This window comes from Panthera pardus, unplaced genomic scaffold (genome assembly GCF_024362965.1).
Source record: "Panthera pardus isolate Hobbes unplaced genomic scaffold, ASM2436296v1 HiC_scaffold_27, whole genome shotgun sequence".
In the NCBI taxonomy this organism is placed as follows: domain Eukaryota; kingdom Metazoa; phylum Chordata; class Mammalia; order Carnivora; family Felidae; genus Panthera; species Panthera pardus.
The window spans coordinates 5126739-5144194 of NW_026526843.1; the positions used below are offsets into that span (position 1 = coordinate 5126739).

General features: G+C 41.2%; 1 long non-coding RNA gene across 1 annotated transcript in view; it reads right to left on the reverse strand.

The window, feature by feature from the left end:
- LOC109253736 (uncharacterized) overlaps window positions 1-17074 on the reverse strand; it is a 48889-nt gene extending 31815 nt beyond the window's left edge. Inside the window, exons 1-3 of the long non-coding RNA XR_002074510.2 lie at window positions 16990-17074; window positions 12922-13017; window positions 12259-12304 (exon numbers count right to left, since the gene is read on the reverse strand). This is a non-coding gene — a long non-coding RNA (uncharacterized LOC109253736). The remainder of the gene's footprint in view (window positions 1-12258; window positions 12305-12921; window positions 13018-16989) is intronic.
- Between the last annotated feature and the right edge of the window lie 382 nt (window positions 17075-17456).

Genomic DNA, 17456 nt, shown 5'->3' on the forward strand with positions numbered 1-17456 from the left:
ACACAAAGAGTTGTTTCTAAACAACTCTGGAGATTTATAGGCTGAATATAGAACTATTCCCTCTTCTTTTACTTGTCCAAATGCAAAGAAATTAATTTTCTGGTCATAATTTCAGTACTTCTGGGACACTATCAGAACAGAAATAAAAACAAAACATCATTATACTGTCAGGTCCTATAGCTGAGTGTGACTAACAGCTGTAGTGTCACAGACGTAATAACCCAATAAAGCCTGTGTACTCAGGGCCAAGTAACACCAACGCTGGGAAAAGGTAAGTCTGGTGGCAGAAGCAGATTTCAATTAGCAATTCAGCTTTAAAGATCAAAGGTCTACCTGTGCCCTCCTACTTTTATCCCCTTACTTCACACATTTCTTCTCTTCTTTTGAGTACTCTTTCCCTCTTCTCTGTGGATTCTTACTTTTGTTCTGTCATTGAAAAGCTAAAACAAGTTGCATCCCACCATTAAGATTTTCTAAGACTTCTCGGGGTGCCTGGGTGGCTCAGTTGGTTGAGTGTCTGACTCTTGACTTCAGCTCAGGTCATGATCTCATGGTTCATGGGTTCAAGCTCCATGTCAGGCTCCATGCTGATGGTGTGGAACCTGCTTGGGATTCTCTCTCTCCTCTCTCTCTCAAAATAAAACAAACATAAACAAAAAAAGTTTTAAAAAAAGATTTTCTAACACTTCTCTATCTAAAGTGCAATGTTTCTTTCCCCTCAATTACGACATGGATTAAGTGAATTTAATTTAGTTTGCCTCTCTAACTAGGCAAAGGATCATTTTTATTGCCATGAGTTTTTATATCCCCTTCAATGTCTAGCTTGGTCCTGAGTTTATTTCAAGTATGTGATGCATTCTTTGCATCTTCAGCAAATCTATTTTCTTCACTAGTTTTTATCTCCCAAATGAAATAGGAAAATTACTATGAAGCCTCTGAGGACCCTTCCAGTTCTCCTATTTCATAATAGTCCACACTGATAGTCCAATGGTCAAATTACACACTGCAGTGATACTAGAGAGACTCAGGGATCAGCAGACCAGGATGGCTAAGACCAGCATTTCACTCAGAGGAAATAGCAAGAGCAAAAACCATGAGACAATAAAGCATTTGTCTTGTGTATGAAACAAAAAAAAAGAGGCCCAGAGTCATGGGAAAGGGTAGGAATCAGAAAAGAAATTATATCAAAAGTTTGACACAGTTCACCAGCACAAAACAGCCCTGCAATGAACAGTTGCTACCTTTCAAGCACAGTTGTTCTATCCACCACCTCACACCTACAGGAGAGAGAGAAATGAGAAAATCCCATAGTGGAAGGGAATTTTTTTAAAAATCATAATAGGCAATCAAGACTATTTGAGTACCTTTACTTACATTATTCCTTTCTTTTGAGTTGTGTTAATCTATTGAATTATCTGTGAAATCAGAACCAAGGTAGACTAAGTCAAGGACTATTTACATTGCCCAGGTCTGAGAGTTTCAGATAAACATGTGCAAGAACATAAATATAGCCACACAGAAAGGCAGAAAGGCAGGAATTTATCAACTCAGTGGATTAACATAGGCTATCAGAAGCCCTAATTAGTAACTTCTAGGTGGAGATTCAAGGAGAGTGGGGCACTCAGAGAACATGGAAACTCTTTGACCCTTCCGTATACCCTTGGCCTATGCATTGCTTCCATCTGGCTGTTCCTGAGTTCTATACTTTTATATATAATAAAGTAGTAAACTAGCTTAAAATTTTTCCAATGCCAAAAATTTCCATGCATTGAGGAACCAAATTAACACTATTTGTGTTACTATATTATTAAATGCAGTTTATTTGGTTCATACAACCTCCAAAAATCAGTGTTTTGGTGCTCTATCTACAAGAGAGCATTAAACAAGATGATACCTGTAGTCCTTCTAGCAGGAAAATAGGGTGAATTGATAATTCTACTCATTTCCTTCTTACACAATGGTGACAGTCTCATACAAAGGCTACCTCCTCAAGTTCACAAGGTTTCATAATGAAGACAGTATTCATGACTGCTGGGTTTTTGAAGTAACTACAGGACTAAGTCAGGCTTTGTAGTAAGCAGTTTCAAAGATGGCCCTCAAGGATCCTCACTGCCTGGTATTCACAACCTTGTGTAATCCCCTTCGCTTGAGAGTGGTCACTTAGTGACTAGCTTTTAGCAAGGAGGACACAGCAGAAGTAATGGGATGCCACTTCTGACACTGGGTTTACCAAAAGACCGTGGCTTCCATCTTTGGCATGTTCTTTGGCTGTCACTCACTCTGAGGGAAACCAGCTGCCATTTTGTGAGCTGCCCTATGGATAGACCCAAGTAGCAAGAAATTGACATCTCCAGCCAGCAGTTTTTGAGGATCTGAAGCCAGCCAACAACGACATGAGTAATCCTGAAAACGGATCTTCCTCCAGTTGAGCCTTGGAGACAAAACAGTTCTAGCCAACAACTTGATAACAGCTTTGTGAAAGACCCTGACCCAGATCCATCCAGATAAACCTTACTTATACTGCTCACCCACAGAAACTTTAAATAACATTTTGTTTTAAGCCACTAGAGTTTGAAATAATTTCTTATCCATCCCTCTCCAGATAGATAGATTGATAGAGACAGAGATTTACTATAGACAGGCATCCATTTGGAACAATAATCAATACTAAACACTGGGAACAGCTTCCTGTAGCCATTTCCCCCTCCACTCCAAACACTCAAGAACTTGTCAAAGTTAATAAACTAATATACAAGCTCTAGGTTACTAAGAAGCTATAATATATGCCAAAGGACAAAGCTCTTTCCTCTATGTCCATTTATTTTCTACAATGTCAGACCTGTCCCTGTCAGAACTCTTAGTAAGAAATCACACAATTAAAAGATTAATCCAATAATACTGATTTGATGTTTATGTAGCCTAAAGATAATAAACTCTGTAGTAACTATCTTGGGAGAACCAAATTCTAACTTTTTTTTAATGTTTACTATTTTTGAGAGAGAGGGCGGTGGAGCATGCGTGCGAACAGGGGAGGGGCAGAGAGAGAGGGAGACAGAGGATCTGAAACAGGCTCTGTGCGGAGAGGCAGATGCGGGGCTCAAACTCACGAACCATAAGATCATGACCTGAGCCAAAGTCAAACACTTAACCAACTGAGCCACCCAGGTGCTCTCCAAATTTTACCTTTTGGTCCAATGTCAACATAATCTTCTTATGATATTGTACCTATATCAGTATATGTGTAAAGCAACCTATTCTCCAGTTTATGGCCAATGAGTTTTTAAAAAACAGTTTATGTATACCATGTTACTGGAGTTAACTCGTGAGCCAGCGTTAAGGCCATAATGGAAGCTAGAAAGAAAAGACCTACGACGATAGATTTCGCTTTCAGATAAAGAAGGCAGAAGGCTGCCTTGAGTTTGCCAGGAGAGTTTTTGTTTCACCCAGCATGCTGGCGTATATCTGCCTTCAATAATTTTATCTAGTTTTGAAGGATTAACCTGAATTAAAACCTCCTAAATTTGCCCTTCATTATCATTCATAATTGGTTGTTTTCTAGAAGAGTAGATGAAAATCGTATAGTGGTTACACACTTGACTTTTTCAAGCGAGGCTGGGGACAGGCATGGAAGTAGAGCTAAATGGCATTTCAGAAGCTTAGTATTTTGAATAAAGATTCCCTTTCCTACCAAATTTAAAAAGAAAAAATATTGCATTTAGGTTAAAAAGTGTAAGAATCAAAAGCAAGTTAAACTCACTTTATCAATACCACCACCATCATTTATGTAGTACTTACCATTTAAAAAGTGCTTTTGTATACTGAGAACTAAAAGCATCTACCCCCTCACATTGAACTGCCTACATTAACATGATTTTTTTTACTCTGTCTTATCAAACATCGTTTCACTATTCTGTATTCATCAACATGACTTTACTATTCCAGGTAACTCTCGCTCATGAAGAAAAACATAGCAAATAACTCTGTTGCTTATTCCAGAAGCTCCCAGAAAAAAATTCAGATGAACAGCAAACAGGTTTTCAAGCAGATAGGATTAAAACCAAAGCCCAGGGGCTCCTGGGTGGCTCAGTCGGTTAAGCGTCTGACTTCAGCTCAGGTCTTGATCTCATGGTCCGTGAGTTTGAGCCCCACGTCGGGCTCTGGGCTGATGGCTCAGAGCCTGGAGCCTGCTTCCTATTCTGTGTCTCCCTCTCTCTCTGCCCCTCCCCCGTTCATGCTCTGTCTCTCTCTGTCTCAAAAATAAATAAACGTTAAAAATAAATAAATAAATAAATAAATAAATAAATAAATAAATAAATAAAAATAAAAAAAAATAAAACCAAAGCCCTTGTCTCAAAAGCTTCCCCTTGTTGGGCCCACCAATCCTACACTATTATATCATGATACTTAACCAATCCTAACCAAGTTTTCATACTCAAACAGCCACCTTCATTCAGATTCCCAAACTTCACAATTATCCCCATTTTGCCTTTCCCCCTTGACATGCTACTAAGGCTCTACCAAGGTAGTGCTCTTCCTTACCAGAGTAAGGACAGAATCAGCTTTGCCTTAGCAACAAGTTATCTTGGTGGTATTCCTGGGGAGCCAACTTTCAAGAATGCTTTTAACTTCTGCCCTCATAACAGCCCCTTTAAGAAGCTGGGGCAAATCTTATCATCTACATCTTATACTTACTTAGGGAAATGTAAGTTCAGAGAAGTTAACTAATCTGCCAAATCAAAGAACATGAGCAGTAGAACTAAAACACCAGAGTAAGTTCAATGTAAGAGATCTTAGTATTAAGTACGAGATCTTAGAAGTCAGCTTGTGCAGACAGGGAAATATTAGATCTTGAAGACCAGGAGGGACAAACAAAATGAGAAAAGGACATACATCCAGGTCTACATTCTCTTCAAGAGTGTATTCTATATTAGGAAAGATGTTTAAGTTGTAAAAGATCACATGAGTGACCAGGATCCAAGAACCTGAGAACTGATGAAAGACAAGAACTCAGTAGCCAGAGTGGACCCAAGAGACAGAAAATGATTAAGCAACACAAAGTGTGTAATAATAGCAATTAGGAAACTATCTCTTAAAGATCAAGACAAAAAAAATCTGGATGGATTAGAAGAAAAATCCAGCAATATCAATATAAAATACTAACAGACTTACTGCATGATTTTCCAGTGACAGTTACTGTAAGTGAGCTGGCATATAGGAACTGCAAGTTTCCCTAAAGGCACATGGCAGAGAAATTTATGGAATTAGGAAAGGCACACCAAAGATGAAACATGATAGAGTATAGCCAAGCAAGACAAGGACTGAGAAAACCAAACCTTGGAGTGGATTTCAGATAGCCTGATGGCGTTCATGGAAAAGAGACAGGATTTAGTTGAAGAATGGATGCTTTCTGACAGACACAAAACACATCAGTTTCAGAAGTGTCATTACAGTGAGAACGTGTTAAGAAAACAAAGGTCTGAGCCAAAAAACAAGGAGAGTCGGAGGGAAAAAAAAGAGGCACTGAAACCCAGCACACAGAATTGCCCAAAATAAGAAAGAAAAAGAAATGGACCAAGGTAAGGAGTTAAAACTTAGAAATTTAGCTGAACCCTCGTGAAAATCACAACGCGGGACCCCAAGTGAGGAATGAACTGCTGCAGGCAGCAACCACAACTGCACTTTAAAGTACAGCAGGAAAGATGTGCAATATAGAAAAGCTGAGGAAAAACACATTGGAGCAACCTCACCCTCAAAAAGTGGCTCATGTGCAAAAGCCTGTCCCAGATAACCCAACTCTCTAAACAAATGAGAAGTTGAGAGGCCACCTATCCCCAGAGCCATTTTTCATCCCAGAGCCATTTTTCACAGGCCCAAGAAAAATCCACAAGAGGCAGAGACCACGAAGCCTACAGCAACTCAGAAGTACAGAATTCACAGGGAAAATGGTAAATAAATTTCACCAATTTCTCAGCTTTGCCAAAGGGCAGTACTCTCTCCTGTACTCAAAACGTGCGTTGGTATCTGCTTCTTCTTTACACATATTTGGAGCACTGTCTTGAGGACCCTTAAATCTCTATAATTCTTAGATACTCTTCCCACATTACTGCAGATCTGAGTAGACAATCCAATTCCAAACTACTCATTTTCCAATGAGCTTAAGGTGCTTGGGAAGAAATGAATCAAATATATAAACTAATTCTGAAAATTGAAAGGTTCTTAGATAATGGTCTCCTGACAAATGGGCTGATCGTGAATTGTTGAGTACTTCCCAGCTCACACGCTTTCCCCTCACTCCTTTCCACACTGCCTCGAGTGGCCAGTTTTCTTCCAGCCTTCAGTGCACTCCTGAAGTATATTTATATACCTAAGACTTTCAGCTATCATTTTTCCAGGTTGAGAAACTACCACCAAGAAATTAGTATTTAGAATACTTACAGCGGAGCCCAAATATCAGTCAGCATTTTGGTGAATACAATAGATTTTCAGGACTAAAAGGAGCCAGTCTCAGACTCTAGATGATAAAGAGATGATGAACACTACTTACCATCCTTACCTCATGTATCAAGGGCAATCAGTCTTTCTGTCACTTTAATAACAGACCAAGAAAGGGGATAATATTAAGAGCATGGAGCCACCAGCCAATTGCCCACATATTTAAAAAAGGGACCATAGATGCACTATGTATTTAAATGAAGCATGTAAAGCAACTGATGCCTCTCAAACTCAGCACCTTCAAGGATACTAAAATCTAAAGTGTCTCTTACAAATATCTTTGCCCAATAAAAATCATCTTCGGGTATTACTCATTATCAATTGAAGGAAGCCACAAGGCAAAAGGTGGGAAGACACATGGAAGTTTTTTAAAACATCGGATGACAACAGTGCTATGCATTTCTTTTGAATGTCCATGTTCTGAAATGGAAACCTATAGGGATAAGCGGTGTTTGCAGACCGTGGTGGTTTTCCCTCAGGGTACGTGTCTATCTCCTTCCATACTTGCTGGCTACATCTTGGGCCATGGTAATGTAACTCCCAGTTCTGTGATATCCCTTTGGCTGCTTGTCCAGTGAGGAGATATTAAAGCATGGGGGGTGGGGGGGAAGGGAGCAGTAGACACTCCCCTGAACACACAATTCCCGTGATACCTTTCACAACAAAAGCCCTTGTCCTTCTAACTTGCTGCTTTGTCCTCATCCTCACCCGCAGCTCTATCGGGTGCCGTTGTTCCTAGCCCTGCCAGATGCCCATGCTGTAGGCTCCTGGAAGGTGAGAGACCATTTCCTATTTGTTAATCCCCTCTCCTGGTCCCCCTTCTGAGGATTTATCCTCTGTAATTCTCCTCCCTTTAGATAGACAAGCACAAAGACATCCACAGAGTGGCCACTGCACCCCATCTTCAATTTTCTTTTAGAGCTCTTATGTTTTTCTGAGCAGTTGTTAGCACCAGTTATTTCTACCATTGCACGATCACATGGTGCTGCTTCAGGATAAACACGGTGAACAGGAAATGGAATGGTGGTAGGTTGGGGGAACTACTGATTTTGTGAGTAAACCTCATGGAGTCATTTTATCCTACAAGATGTCATACTGGTATAAGTTTGATAGAAATAAAAACAAAACACAAACTTCTATTTCCTGACTGGTCTGTGCACTTAGTGAGTAGCTAGCTAAACTCTACTTGGAGGAGCCCTGCACAGAGACACTGTAAGGAATGCATGTTGGCCCCACAGTTGGACAGTGACCAAGGAACAGTCCTTTCTGATTCATGAGAACACCATGAAAAATATGAATTCCTGCAAATTCCTGCATGTGAGGAGTAGAGTTTATCATGAAATGAGAAGAGTCAATGTACTGTTAAGAGAACCCCTCATTTTAATGAAACATTATATCTCTCAATTCTGCCAAGAAATGACAGAACAAAATAGCAGGAAGGGGAGAGATGCTTTTCAGGAGAAGGGTAGTCTTTATGTTATTAAGATGCACCAAGTTACCTTCCACTCTGGGTATATATATATAATGAATCCAGGCAAAACACTGACAAGCAGCATTTGGAAATTAGGCAAAATTGATTCCTAGACTCAAGCAAAAGTTCAAGGTGAAGGGGAGAAGGCAAGGAGCAGACTCAAATGGAAAAGAAGTCATTACTAGCTCCTCTGGAATACCAATAAACCTCAGTTTTGTGAAAACATTTTTTTTATGGAATTTCATAAACATCGCCCTGTGGTCCCTTGGCATTTCAACCTAACTACATGTGCAAGTGGAGGGCGTATTTATAGAATAGCCAAAAATTAGAAAGGCTGACAATAGGCAACTGGAGAGTGTTTTTGCTTAATAAAAGAATGAAAATTTTCACTGGTTGAAGTACTCAGTGGGGGGGGGGGGGGGGGAGGGTGACTTTGTTTTGGTCAAAAGTCCAAGGAAACAGATAGGTTTGGGGGTTTCCTGATGGCTGGGTGCCAGCCATGCCTTTCACTGATAACCAGTTCTCTGCATAGATATTTAAATTAAACAAGCCCTCTCACAGCCAAGGCTTCTAACTGGTTCTAATTAACACTTATGCCAGCTGTGAAAATCTTCGCCTGCAGCCATTTTGTTTGTTTTGTGAATCAAAACAATATATTATTAAAAATGCTTCTCTTCTGTGACTCCTATATATTCTCACTTCCACAAGGATCCGGACAGAGATATAAGCACTTATCAGCCCAGGTGGAAACCGTGAAACTAGATCTGTTGAGATCAAATTTAGAGAAATTACTCTCTGAGCAGCAGGCTGCACATGCCTCTTTGTACACCATGGACAGTCCTTTTTTTTTCTTCGTTCTCTTCCCACCACACTTCCAGTTGGCCTCTCTTGCCACTAGTGACGTCTTTCCCCAGACATTAATCACTGGATCATCAGCTAAACAAAGATGCGAGCAAGAAGGGCAGAACCTCCACTCTGGACTCTGGCAGAAGCTCACAGGTCTGCTCTTTGGGGATCTAGCAGTCACGAGGCTCTCCCGAGGCACCCATGATTATCCAGAGTCCTTTTACTGTATTCTACAAGACTGACCTGGAGATTCTGCTTGGTCCAGCTACAGTGTGGTAACCTCATCAGCTCCTTCTGGACCTTGGACAGGATTGCTTAAATTGTGTACCTACACATAGACATGTAGCAATGCCTCCTGTCCCTCTTGACACTTCCCCTAAGACCTAAGGTCCTTAACTAGGAGGCAGTTTGTTCCTAGAACCAAGTCTAGCCAGTGAGAATGTAAATATCAACAACACAGAGAAAGCCTCTTGCTCACTTGTGTTTATAGTCCCATGGGCCGGACCTATAATCAGTCCGCATCAAGCCATGCAAATGAACTACAACTCTCCCTATGAGGATCATGGTCTTCTCACCATCCCTACATATGCTGTTATTGAAGTAGAGGAGCAATACACCTGCAGCAATCATACAACTTTTTAAATGTCACACTGTACAATGCCTTGTGGAGCATTAGGCTTAACAAAAACTAGAATAAAAAAAATTCACTGAATCATGTACACACGCTTCCTAAGTGTGTACATAATATTTGGAAACAAAATGGGAGTCAAATATCTGAATGAGAAAACACAGATTTCTTACCAAAATCCAATGACAAGACTCTCCATCATAACCAGTATGGGTATTTTCACAGAAAGACTGGTTGGCACAAACACCAAAATGTTGGCAGTGCTTGTAACTCTATGTAATTGGATCGTCAGTGATTTTTAAATTCTTTCAGTTCTGTGTAAGATCTGACTCATTGGAGTGGAGAGTGTACAGTTCTTCCTAAATCTGCATTCTGTGATGTCATATTTGTAGCTTAAAATTGGCCATGATGGGATATTTTTCACCTCCGAAATTGGAAAGTGCTATATATCAGAGTGTTTTCTCTTCTTTTAGAGAGCCAGTTGTTAAACATTTACTAGCATACCACTTTTTGTAGTCTTTAGACCTTCTCTGCATTATAATTACAATTTGAAGTTATTTTTAAAGGAAATAAAATGTGAGTATATTAACCTTTGTGTACATGGTGCTTTTTCATCAAGTGCTAAGAAAATTGATTTTTCCTACATAAAAGACCCATAATCCACATAGACTTGCCATTAAATTTCCAATCTGTCTCCAATATACATATAAGTATGAAAACACATTTAACCTAAGCATGAGTTTGAGGCAGAAAAATCAAACCAAGAATTTATAGCCCATTAAAATTCAAAATAATTAGCAACCATTCACAAGTAGGCCCCAGATGAGTAGAAGGGCAAAAGACTGAACTTGTTAGGATTCAAGAAGCCAGGCTCCACCTTAAGTTTTGAATAGAGTCCCTTTCACTTCTCCTAGGTTCCTAAATTCTGGGGATAATCCATCCAAATGGACATTAACCTTTTTGGATTTCTCTGCCTTGTGACCACTTTTTAAATGCCAAAGCTTAGTGAAATTACCCACTAAACCATTCATTTAGGCCTTCTCCACACCTCCCCCCCTCCCATGAAAAGACTCAAGATGACTGAAATCTGCAGTGGGTACAAATGTGTATGGAATGGGGATGAGGTGGCAGAGTTATAATAAAGTTTCATACCTTTTTTGGACAACCATGTAAGCTAAGGTCACCATCATGTTGCTTAGTGAGGGAACTTGGTTGGCGCTGCGCCACTAAGTGGTTTTGGGTAAAGCTTTTTCTAAATACTTCAGGCCTTAGTTTTTCACTTAATGGGAAATAATAATGACCCAGGGTCCAGGGCTTTAAAGAAATTTCATCAATTACAGGGATAAATCAAAAGGCTTTGAAATGTCAACGAGCTATGCAACAGCTAGACACTTTAGTTTCCAATCAAAAAGAAATGTGGATTAAAAAAAATGTTTGTTCATATTTGAGAAAGAGAGCATGAGTGGGAGAGGGGTGATAGGGACAGAGGATCCAAAGTGTGCTCTGAGCTGATAGCAGCGAGCCCAAAGTGGGGCTCGAACTCACGGGCCATAAGATTGTGATCTGAGCCAAATTTGGATGCTTAACCGACTGAGCCACCCAGGTGTCCCAGAAATGTGGATTTTTATCTTGAATGGGTGAACTCTAGGTTCCATAATCTTACCAAAATATAACTTGTGCTAATATAAAAGTAGCGGAACCAGAGTTATCTTTTGAGACTAAAAGTTAACAGTCTCTTTGAGATCATCTTAGGATAGTGCATATTTATATTGAGCATTTTGTCCCATCTTTCACACTGTCAAGGTTTTCACCTAATCTTAAAAGAACTAATCACAGCCCAGGAGGGACTCGTTATGGGGGAGGAATGAGAGGAGAACTTTCTAGGACTTTCAGTTAACAGGTACCCTCCAGCCTGCACAGCTTGACAAATTCTAGGATGTCATTCCGGGTGCTGAGCCAGGTCAGCCTCGGTGTAAGGTGTTCAAATTGGCCAGAAAAGAACCCGGCTCAGCACAAGGAAAATCTCAGGTCCCTGGGCCACCTCTTGCTTCAAAGCAAGATCACAGAGGTATAATTTCCAGAGACAAGCCAGTGTAACCTATGAAGAATGCGCTGTGGCTGAGAAAGCAAAGAAGATAATTAAAGGAAGGGGGCAGAAAGGGGGCTACCCCAAGCAGTACAATGTCCTGTTCAGATATATACATTTAGGAAATGGGGGCCTAATTCATTGAGTACCTCCTGTGTGGTTGGCGCATTACAAAAAGTGTCACACTTAATTCTCACAACATCCCTGATGGCAAAGTATGACTGCTGTTTTGCAGATAAGGAAACTGAGGCTCAAAGAGTTAGCTAGGACTAAGAATAGTTATTGATGGAGGCAGGTTTGAACAGAGGTCTGACTGACCCCAATAGGCAAGCTAGAAAGCACCAAGCCTCAGAGACACATAATGCAGGCATTTACTCTACAGATGGTAGGAATAAGTACCATTCCTAAGACTTACTGTTCCAGGACTGCAGGGGAAGGTCACATTCCAAAACATATGCCAAAGTGAGCAACACCTCTTAAAGTGTAAACTTTGGTCAGAAGATGCCCCCACTCTGAGGTTTGGTGTTCCCACGTTCTGGAAGTTTCAACCCCAAATGAATATGAAATCTCATCACTCACCAGAAAAAAAATCCTGACCCACTTACTGCATACCTTGCCAGAAAATTGACAGTTAGCAAAAGTGAAATCAAGTTCAGACACAGAACCTCTACATGTTTTGAAGAAGCAGTGGGTAACAATCTTGGGGAAACAGCACCAAATAAGGGGAACACTTACCAATCAAGCCTTGTGGTTTGGCCACTATATTGATAGAAACTGTGACCTGGACAGGAACAAAACAGAGGATTATACAGGAGCATTAAATGTAACCCAATCAACATTAGCACTTTTTGTCATGATCAATTCACCCAAGTCCATTCATCCCACTGCACATCTTTGTGTAATGTGACAGGAAAGACAGGGGTCAAGGAGCCTTAGCATGCAAATCTCAAACCTCATCCGTCCACAGCTTCCAGTACCTGAATTCACTGAAAAATTTTTAACAGTGACACAACGTGTTGAAATAATATGTTAGAAGTCAGCTGAGCTGACAGACTATTGCCTCAGAGTGACAATGAGCAGAGTGTCTCTCAGACTCAGAGACAAGAGGCTTACTGTGTATGAAACATGCCATGTGGGGCATGTGGTTCCATCAACGTCTGCAAACCAATAAAATGGCCAACAGTGTATCGAAGAGTAAAGATTTAGACGAGAATTGACCTCTATTACTTTAATTGCCGGCCTATGCCTTCAGGATCCGTACCAAATAAACCTCACAGGGAGGGTTGGCTGGCCGACTACCATTCCCTGTCCCCGACTTGGTCCATAGGTCTCATCTTTCCCTCTTTCTCATAGATAGAGGTTGGCTTTAAAATTATATTCAGATCCATGTTCTCATACCTGTTGAAACAAAGCTAAGCACCCCACTTGGCTTGGACTTCCGAAGTTTGTTTTCTACAATCTAGTTCGTTCCTTCCTTCTGGTGTGTTATTGGATCTGAAAAAAGAATAAAAAGAAAGATTAAAACTCTGGTGTTAAAAAGTCAAAGTGAAGTTTCTTTAAAATCACAACAGTCTAATTATGCCAAACTCTAACAGTAGCAACCACAGTGTAGAGAACACAAATATGTGTGGGAGAAAAGATGGTCCTGCCTAATAAAGGGTCGTGGTCTCTACCGTGGAGTTAGGCAGCAGTGCCCAGGAGTGACCCTGCCACCATGCCTACCTTTTAAAGACATGGGGATAACATTTCAACACCATCTTTAATGATGACACGAGGACAGCAGAGGGGGGCCACTCTCTGCCCAATACCCCTCAGCTCATGCTACACAGAGATGCACTTATTCATCTGGCTGGTTCTGACTATGGGTTCTGTTTCCACTTTCTTCACATTACAGGCCCACAGACTGATCAATACTGGACTTTTCTTTTCTTTTTTTTTTTTTTTAATTTTTTTTTTCAACGTTTTTTTTTAATTTATTTTTGGGACAGGGAGCGACAGAGCATGAATGGGGGAGGGGCAGAGAGAGAGGGAGACACAGAATCGGAAACAGGCTCCAGGCTCCGAGCCATCAGCCCAGAGCCTGACGCGGGGCTCGAACTCACGGACCGCGAGATCGTGACCTGGCTGAAGTCGGACGCTTAACCGACTGCGCCACCCAGGCGCCCCAATACTGGACTTTTCTATCACAGGTCCTGAAGGAGGTGATGAATCTGCAAGGAGATCTGCCTGTGGGCAGAGAGTTACTTAACTTGGAAACTCAGGTGGGTGGCTGGGACAACTATACTCTTTCACTTATCCAGAGGAACTTCTGAAAATGGTTGGAGAGGTTAGGATACCCAATCATAAAGAATTAAAGACAATGTAAAACAGCACCTACACTCATCCTGTGGTTACAAGATAAGACTACTGCTTCAGATTTTCGATTGTCCCTTCAAAATGATCCAGTTACTCTGCTTTAATCAAACATCACGGGGGCATTATGAAATGTTAGACTGATAGACAGCATCCCTTAATTCCTTTAGGGGTGGGTCTCAAATGAATCAGTTTATTCTATTCAATACCTTGGGTAATAAAACCCTTGGCAGGGCTGTTCACCAGGTTACACAACAGCACTTCATGGTGTATTAGTGTCAGTAGTTGGTAATGCAGTAACTTAGAAAATCATGGACATCAGAATTAAGCTAGTATCATTTAGAGTAATTTCATGAATAATTTCAACCATTAAGCAGCAGCGTTACCGTCTGACACTGAGCACAGCAAGTAACAATGGAAGAAATCTGACAGTTACTAATATTGGCTTTTGTGGATGTGGTCTTTAGAAAATGTCCCCTCCCCCTCTGGGATTCTCTGAGAAAGGTGGATACAATAAAATGCCTTCAAACTCCACACCTGGACCTAAATCCCACAGTTGGAAATTGTTCAAGGGTTAGGTCTCTGCTTCAAACAGTAGTATTTGTGAAGCTAGTTAATGTCCCCATTCCCCAAACCTTGGTTCCTCATAGCAACAAAAGCAGAGGCAGCCTTCTATCCTACCAACAATCGATCTTTCTGGTTTCTCAATATAGTCCAGGAAGATAATATTTGGAGAATAACAACGTTCCACCAATAAAGGTATCAATAAGTCATTTACATAATAAACAATATGCACTATTCAAGTCAAAATTAAGGATGAACCAGACAAATTCAACCAGCACCACTTTACCTCAGGCAAGAATCAGGTCCCTCTTGGCGGTTAGGGTTCTCAGATCTTTGAGAGAGACCAGAGTTTTCCTTTCATTTAGTTAATACACATTACATTTCACAAAATAGAAGCATGGATATAAATAAGCCATCTCTGTCCATTTCAAAAACCTGCACTTGCCATTTAAAGGTTTAACCCAGCTTACTGCAGAGTTAGGCACGCGTGGGCTAGAGGCGGGGCCAGCACGCGCCAGCAGGAGGCGGAGCCTTGTATTCCCGCCAGTTTCGGTGCTAACTTGCTACTAAACAATGTTGTTTGTTCGTAACTGGAGACCATAGAAATCTGGCTTTTCTGTGGAAAAACACTCGGGAAAGAGGAGCTAGGGGTAAAGTTGTACATTCCCATTATGTTAAATACACAATTCTACTGTAAAGTAAGATTCAGAACTACGCAACATGATTTCCAATGGCTGTTCACTTCCAGAAACACAGCAGTCTCGACGTTCCTTTCCAAATTTATACACTGAAATATCTCACATTTGTCAAAGGAAATGCATGCAAAAGACTAGCAGAAATGAATTCAATAACGTGCTATTAAACATCCAATTTTTACAGAAAACAAAATCGCAAACAGCATTTCGTGGCGGCCAGTGACCGGCACTCTGGGGCATCCGTTGTCCTAAAATACACTCTCGGCCACGCAGATTGTGAAAGTGGTGTGCATTTTCACACCGAAAATACCTCAATACCTTCCTTCCCTTAGAAAACTCTTTACCTTATTTGCGAATTAAAGATAACACCCAACCAACTCTTTTACACAAAGCTTACGAAAAGGACCAAGAGCTGCTTTTAATGTAATAAAATGATACTAGACCTACAATTTCTCTGTAAAACCAAGTGCCAAACTGTGTTAAATGACCGCCCGGACAAGACCCTCCACTGCATTCACTGTCATGAAACTTACAGGACTGAGCCAGAGGGTTAAATTCTGCACTTGTAAATTCGGAGCACCTCAAAAAAAAAAAAATATATATATATATATACACATATATATATATACACACATATATATGCATATATATATTTATATAGTTTATATATATTTTTATTATATATATTTAATATATATACTTTATATATTATATATTTTTATTTTATATATATTTAATATATATTTTTATATATATTTATACATATATTTATATATATATATATTTTTTAAGAATTCATGAAGTGAGAACAAAACCAGGATCCAAACCAAATAAATCTATACCAAATCCGCAAGTATATTACCAACTAAAAGGCACTCGATCTGACCCTTAATTCCCCCACTTCCCATAAGAGACCCGCGGAGCCCCCGATACCGAAATTTAACAGAACGCAACGAGGCTGAACGAGCAACTGTTCTCCAAAATTAAACGTGGAAGGACACCCAGTATGGGCTGACCGGAGGCTCACGAGCACCCACAGCGTCTGGAAAACACCCGGCGCAAACAAGACCAAACTTGGAAAGCGAGGTGCGGGAAGAAGGGCCAGGCCCGCTCTCGGTTCAGTATCACGATAGCAAAATGCAAACCGGCGTTAAGGTTCCCGAAGACTCTTGGCGTTTAAGGCCGTTAAGGCCGTCAAAGAACAAGTCCTGAGGTGAATCGGGTCGTCAATTTGCTCACGTTCAAGTCGACGACACCGCGGGACTTTCTGTTTCTTTTTAAATTAAGCTAGTGTACGACACGAACGATTCCGAAATTTCACCGCACGAACGATATTTAAGGGGGGGACCCCCCCCCCGCCAAATGACCCTGGAAGGAAGCCGCCCCCCCCCCCACCTGCCCTAATCCCACGCACGATCCCTCAGCGTGTGAAATTTCTCGTCAGGCGGAAAATAACCGAGACAAAGGGACTAGGGCCACGAATCAAACAAATTCACACAGGCAATAAGCACCGCAAAATGCAAAACAGGAGGCAAAACCAGCTCCCAGGCAGCGACGTACGAGGCTGTCCCGCGCCCGCTCAGGCGGCAGCGCCATCTCCTCATTTTTAAGTTTCAAACACCATAGGGAACCTTGACGCCACATAGAAGAGGGGACCAAGACAAACATCACAGGGCACAATACTGTGCCCAAATTCACCTACGGGACCCACCCTGTCACAGGCCTAAAGCCCGCTAGACTATTAAAATAAATTCTTAATTAGCAAGACATAGTACCACATTTCATACCCCCACCTATAAAAGGTGTACTACAAATAGGCCACTAGCGTGACAATTCAGAATTAAATCAATCTTACGTTCTTCCGATTCTGTGTGGGACCAGCCGCCACGTTCCCTCGCCCCTGAGGAGAAGGACCAGCACCAGCCGCACCACACGACCCGAGGCAAAATGGGCACCGTAGCAACCCGTTGGGCCCCTTTTATAGCCAGCCTATGGCTCCGCCCCCAAAGGTCCTGATTGGTTAGTATGGGAATGATTGACGGGGATGCTATCCACTCACTCTTCTCGATCTGTGGAAAACCTCTATGTTCCAGATGTCAGCTCCTTATTGGTGGGAAGGATTCTCGCTTGGCATTGTTTGTGTTTGAGTCGGGGTTGCGAGAATTCCAAGTACGGAATGAAGTAGCCACTTCAAATTCAAACCAGACTCTCTGATTGGTCCCAGTGTGAATTCAAACAATGCCTCAACCATTTTTTTTTTCAGATTTTCGTGTCACTGCTTCCTTCTGGAAAGTTCTCTCCACCATCTTTGGTCTTGGGATC